The sequence below is a fragment of the Rutidosis leptorrhynchoides genome, chromosome 1, assembly GCF_046630445.1.
Source record: "Rutidosis leptorrhynchoides isolate AG116_Rl617_1_P2 chromosome 1, CSIRO_AGI_Rlap_v1, whole genome shotgun sequence".
NCBI lineage: Eukaryota > Viridiplantae > Streptophyta > Magnoliopsida > Asterales > Asteraceae > Rutidosis > Rutidosis leptorrhynchoides.
In genome coordinates this window covers 258,715,640-258,722,081 of record NC_092333.1, presented here as the reverse complement: position 1 = coordinate 258,722,081, position 6,442 = coordinate 258,715,640, and positions in this window count along the sequence as shown.

Here is a 6,442-nt window from a genome sequence, read left to right as displayed (position 1 = left end):
GAACAAAACTGTTGTACGCATCAAGCGCAGAGAGCTTGGAAAATTCACGACGAAGCTCACCTGGAATGGCCAACTTCATATGTTGATGCTGGTCAAGTGCAGCAGCAGAGGCATAAGTATACCCTGATAAGCCATCAATCCGCACCCCATACGAGTCTGGAGGAGTGCGGAATAGCTCTGTAATCTGATCCATGGAATGCGGACTCGGGCAGTGTAGATTGAATGGTGAGCCTCCTATAAACCAAAAACAAGTATTATAGCAGTAGAATGTGCGGTAAACAAGGTCATACATATGAGTAAAAGTACGCAATATACCGGTTTGTTGCTCCCCTTCATAATCCGATGAAATTGGATTATCGACCAGGGGAGTGCTTTGCTTGAGCTTCTTGCTCTGAGATGATGGTGGAGTTTGAAGCGGCCATTTTTCGAAACTTGGCTGTGATGATGGCGACTTCGACGTCAAATCAACGACAGGAATCGCCTGTTTTTCCTGCTTGATTTGGCTGCCGGAGGAACCTGTTGATTTCGATTCTGGACTGGTTAGTAGTTTCGTAATAAGAGCCTTGGGATCTACCTTTATATCAACTTCATCAATCTTCATTTTTAATTACGAAGGAGAAGTGGTGGTTAAGAATTCGTAAAAGTTAATTGCAAATTTTTGTAATTGCGAAGAATGTTAGATAAAGCGAGTGAGACCTTGGTGGGTATGAATCATGATATATATAGGGGAAATAAGGGTGGCAATTGAATGTGTTAATTATCCGTTATGATAACTCAAACGGTAATATTTGAGGTAACGGGTGAAAACGGTAACTAACCTATAGCGAAAGCGAAATTAGTTAAATGCGAATAGCGGTTATGTTACATGCGGAATTTTAGAGTTTATCATGATACATCTGCTTCGTAAAATGAATCATAATAAACTGGGGGGACTTGATCATATACATAGTCATTGTATATGTGTGTTTTATTTGCTAAAGGAAAAAAGTAGAATTACGCGAACTCTAAAGCAAAGCTATGCAATATTCGCTGAAAATAAAGCACATCAGTTATGTTTCCGCATTAGTAAGGGACTGCGATTTAATCCGCCGAGTTTCCGCGAACGGTTGGGTGATTCGCAGACAGCGGATATCTCGAATACTATAAATAGGAAGCTTGGCCTCTCATTTATAGGTTGTTGATTCTCTGCCATTTTGCCTAAGCCTTTGTGATTTCCACTTGTGATCTTGCCCAAGGGATTTTTACATAGCGTAAAGGTGAATTATGCTAATTAACAATCAAGACCGGGTCAGGGTGGTTGATCACTTGATAGTTAAAGTGAAAGACGATCATCGGGGCCCAAAATAATCATCAAACATTCCATCCTCCATCATAATCTTATTGCACTCAATCCATAATTAAGTAACTTCATTAATTAGGGATTGATCAGTCGTAACAAGCCATTGTTTGAAAATAACGTAAGTTAGGAATGAAAAATAACCCGTTAAATGCTAGCGCGACTAGCCCGAGTGGGGATGTCAAACCCTATGGATCCATATCTAAGATTCGCGTTCAACGGTTCAAAAACCAATGACTAAACGTTACCGAGCTAAGGGTAAAGTTTATGCCGTTGTATAACTCACACATATATAAAGTTTAAGTACTCATGCCTAGTATGTAAAACGTAAAAAGCGCATGTATTCTCAGTCCCAAAATAATTAAAGTAAAAAGGGATGCTATAACTCACAGTGAATAAGCAGTAAAAGTCGTCACGAAAGTGTGCAAGTAGTAAGTCGGTCCGAAAGGTCGTCAACCTAAGTCAAAGGTTACTAGGTCAGTATGTTGTCCCAAAAGGTTTAAAAATGCATAAATTAAGTTTAAGTGTCATCATCATCATCATCATCATCATCATTCATCATCATAAAAGCTAAGTAAGTTTGACAAGAATAGAGATCGAAACAATAGGCTGACTTCGGTCAGCTGTTACGACCTCTATACAAAAGGAAAATATGCGTAGTCAGTGGCTATGGCTCCGTATATGAGTCCCCTAGTTGCTGACCAATTTCCAGAACCAAACTCATCTATGTTTGACCGTGGTGATGGTTTAAGTACGAGTAGGTCAGAAATTTCAGCACAACATTAATAGGGTGTAATGACTTTCGGAAGGCCATAAATCCTAAACCGTAACTCGGATTAAGACGAGGTCGAAACGGAAAATAATCTAATCGAACCGAAATAACTGAAAATTATCTTTCCAGTAGCATAGGTGGTCTGATCAGATCCCGAAAACAGTAATAAAGGTGCTCCGGTGGGGTTCTTAGTGCTTGATGCTCATCACGGTTCTTATTCTTGATGCTTGTAGCTTCAAGTGTACAACTCGTTGATGGATTAGTATCACCTTGACCAATATTCTACCATCAACACACAATATGTTAAGACCAAGTAAGAACACAACTCATTTAAGAGTCTTAGATGGATGATGAACCAAGGTTACATCATATCCTTAGTCTTAACACAATTACAAGTTCTATTTACAACTAAAGCAACAAACTTTACTTCATTCAAACAAGTATGAACATAATCTAAATTAAATAAGGTGATGAAACCCGATGCTAGAGAGCTTGGATCCTTTTCACACAAGTTATAAGATTACAAAGCTAGAAAGCTTGAACCTTTGGTGTTCTTAAAGAACTTGAAGCATAAAGCTTAGATCTTTAAGTTACATGAAGACCATAAACACAAGTTTTGATCTTTATAACAAAATAATGAGATCATAAGTAAGAAAACTTAGATCCATTAAAAGATATGAAGATTCAAGCTAGAAAGCTTGCATCTTGGTTGTTCTTGAAGATCTTGAAGCATAAAGCTTGGATCTTTAAGTTACATGAAGATTACAAACACAAGTTTGAATCTTTATAACAAAATAGCAAGATTAAAGTTAAAAAAATATAGATCTACAAAGTGGGTGAAGATTCAAAGCTAGAAAGCTTGAATCTTCTATGTTCTTGAAAGATTCAAATCCATGTTTTAATCTACAAGATGTAATCAAGATCAAAAGCTAAAAAGCTAGACCCATGATGATGATGATGATGAATTCATGATGATGAGAAGGAGAAGAAGAAGAGAAATTCAAAATACTTACACTTTTAGAGAGAGAAAGGCTAGAGAGAATAAAAGAGTGAGTGTGTGTGAATTACAAATGAAAGCAAGTGTAAAATAGATGGAATGAGGCTTGTATTTATAGGTGGTGAGGGGATGGTAGTGGTGTTTGTGGCCGTTGGAATTAGGGGGGATAAGGGGGGACAAAAGTTTGCTTTTTGGTTAATGGTTGTCTAAAGTTGGTGCTTATGTTAGGATCCCATGCAACATTAAGGATAATACTTGACATAAATGCTAGCATGTTCCCTCTAATAAATGGGCATTTATCTTACATATTAATGGGTCACTAGCTAATAATAATTGGGCTAATTAAATAGTCCACTAACTAGTGTAGGGTGGGCTAAGGCCCAACAAGGTAGAAAGTCCAACAAGACTAACTAGTAAGCATAAGTAAATTACTACGCGTAATTAAGCATCCATAAACCCAAGTAATTATTATTATGAAATAATAATTAAGATTTCGTAGTCATAATATTCCGATTACGACAAAAGCTAAACGTATACGCAGTACACAGTTTGTTCGTAACGTCAAGTGACACTAACGGTCATAAAGGTTTCCGGTGAACAAATTAAGTATCCTACGTACTTAAAGGCACGTTTTAACACATAAATGAAAGTAAGCCATGTGTATAAAGATTCTAGAGTATAAAGTAGCACAGTACGCATAAATACGCAGTTTAGGAAAAATCACAAGGCACAAAAACAAGTCGAAAAAGCCGAGTCGTTACATTACCCACCTGTTAAAGAAAATTTCGTCCCGAAATTTTGAGGAGTGACCAACAATGGTACCGTATTTGAATGAGAAGGATCATATCAAAGTTCCGTGAGACTCGTGGGCTCAGAAGTGAGCTGTTTACCTTGAAAGGTACTTGGGCGTATAATAGTAAGAATAGGTATGCGCCATTAATTAAGCCTCTTGTCCTAAGAGATCAACAAGTTGATTTCGTTTCTTGTTAACATGAACATGTCCTCTGAATATATATCCATAAAAAGAAAGATGATGTTTTTAGCCTTACAGGCATCTTCAGTAAGCTGGATACATGAAATACATCATGAATGTTACTAAACTTATCTAAAACATTGAGCACTTATGTCGCAATACAAAGCTGATTGGTAGAATGGAAAACATGGTGATCACAACCATGCGATTTGATGTCTAGATTGTGTTAGCCACGGATTTTTACTAATCCCTTAATTTAGGAAGGAGATCATAGGTATGAAGAACCCGATATTTAAGAACGTTTCATTTGACTAAATGAACTGAAATTTTAGCTGAAAGTGACTAATCAGACTTATATGCAATGCAAGCCATGATTATCTATAGTGTTGTGACAACCCGGAAATTTTTGACCAAATTTAAACTTTATCTTTAATTGATTTAACATTTCCGACACGATAAGCAAAGTCTGTAAAACCGAATCTCAAAATTTTTGAACTATTCAAGTACCCTTCGGTTGTTCTCAACGATTCGCGAACCATTATATGTAAATAGATACATATATATACTATAACTTGAAAACGTAACAAAGTTTTAATTGCATGATACCGTACATTAAACTTATTGGTTTATATATCTATTTGAATATATATGATTTCAAGTTATCTAGTAAACGATAGTAACATTCGATTATTGATTCAATTGATATTTAGATAAGTTAACTAAAACGTTTAAGATGAACCAGTAAAACACTAATTTGCTACAGTATTTTCGAATTACTACAGTACCCGAAAAGCTACAGTGATTTCGAAAATCACTATTTGCTACAGTAAAAAAACTTCGCAACAGTAACTTTGCTACAGTAAGACACTATTTCAAAATGCAAATGTATATATGTATATGTATATACTACGAGACGATGATTTATAGAAGTAAATGACCAAAACACTCGAAAGTTTAAGATATACTTTGAGTGGTATAGTTTATGGATAACTTAAGGATATATTTTGACAAAGGTACGTGACACGAAACGTAAAATGCAAGTTTTCTAAATGTAAGAAAGAACGTTCGAAAAACCGGAACCGGGACATAAGTCGAGTGATGACGTACGACTTATCGGATCTAAAATTACAAATCAACTATGCACGTGAATTTAATATAATATATAATTAATTATTTAAATTATATATATTATATATTTATTTATTATGTCGACAAGCTAGATTACAAAAACAATTTGAGCTGGCAATTGATCTCATGTGATCGCATGAGTATTGCACTCCAGAGTCATGCGATCGCATGACTACAGGGATCAGCAAACATCTATAAATTCGAGCGAGTTCAGGCTTAATCACACACACGTATATTCATTTTTACTCCGTATGTATTTATTAATTATATTATTATTATTATTATTATTATTATTATTATTATTATTATTATTATTATTATTATTAAGATTAATATTATTATTAATCTTATTATTATTAGTAGTATTAATATTATACATAAAATACTACGACGAGGTCTTGAGCGTGTCACTTTCAAAATGGGGTTTCAAGCGGGATAGAGCTAAGGAAACTATGGGTAATGTTCGGGGGTATATTTATGAATCAAACCTAGTGTTTATCGTCTCCGTTAAGTCTACGTACTTTCCTACAATATTGAATCTCAATATTGATACGTAAGCACTCATATTTTATCTTTTATATATTAATTGTGTATCCATGTCTAGTGCTCGAGTATATATATTTATACATACGTGTATTCTAAATTTCATTGTTAAACAGTTTATAATAGATCACGAATTAAATACATATATTACTGGTAAAAGGTATATGATATACATGTTTTTGGAAAGCTGGCGAAAAATCAATAACTTTTCATTTAGATATCGAATAGTTTCGATGAACGGATTAAAAGATATGATCAAATGAATTATGATTGACGTTAATTAGAATTGCTTTTGAATCTGTAATTAATATTTAAAAAACTTGTTTGTAAGATTGATAAATTAGATTTTTGAATATTACCAACCGAGTAAATGAATCCTTATATAAGGTACGTCTCGTTTTGTTGAACTATTGTCAAAATTAACTTTTTGAAACGACTTTGGATAACTTTTGTATGTCGATCTCGAGCATTAGGATTGTGGTACACTATGACCTAACCAAGCTTGATAGACATTTATTGACCAACATATGTTCTCTGGGTTGAGATCTACGGTTATTTGGTAATCTGAGTTTCGGTCACATTTTGGTGAACGACTTTATATGCTGCTAAGGTGAGTTTCATTTGCTCCCTTTTTAATTGCTTTTGCAATCTATATTTTTGGGCTGAGAATACATGCACTTTATTTTAAACGTA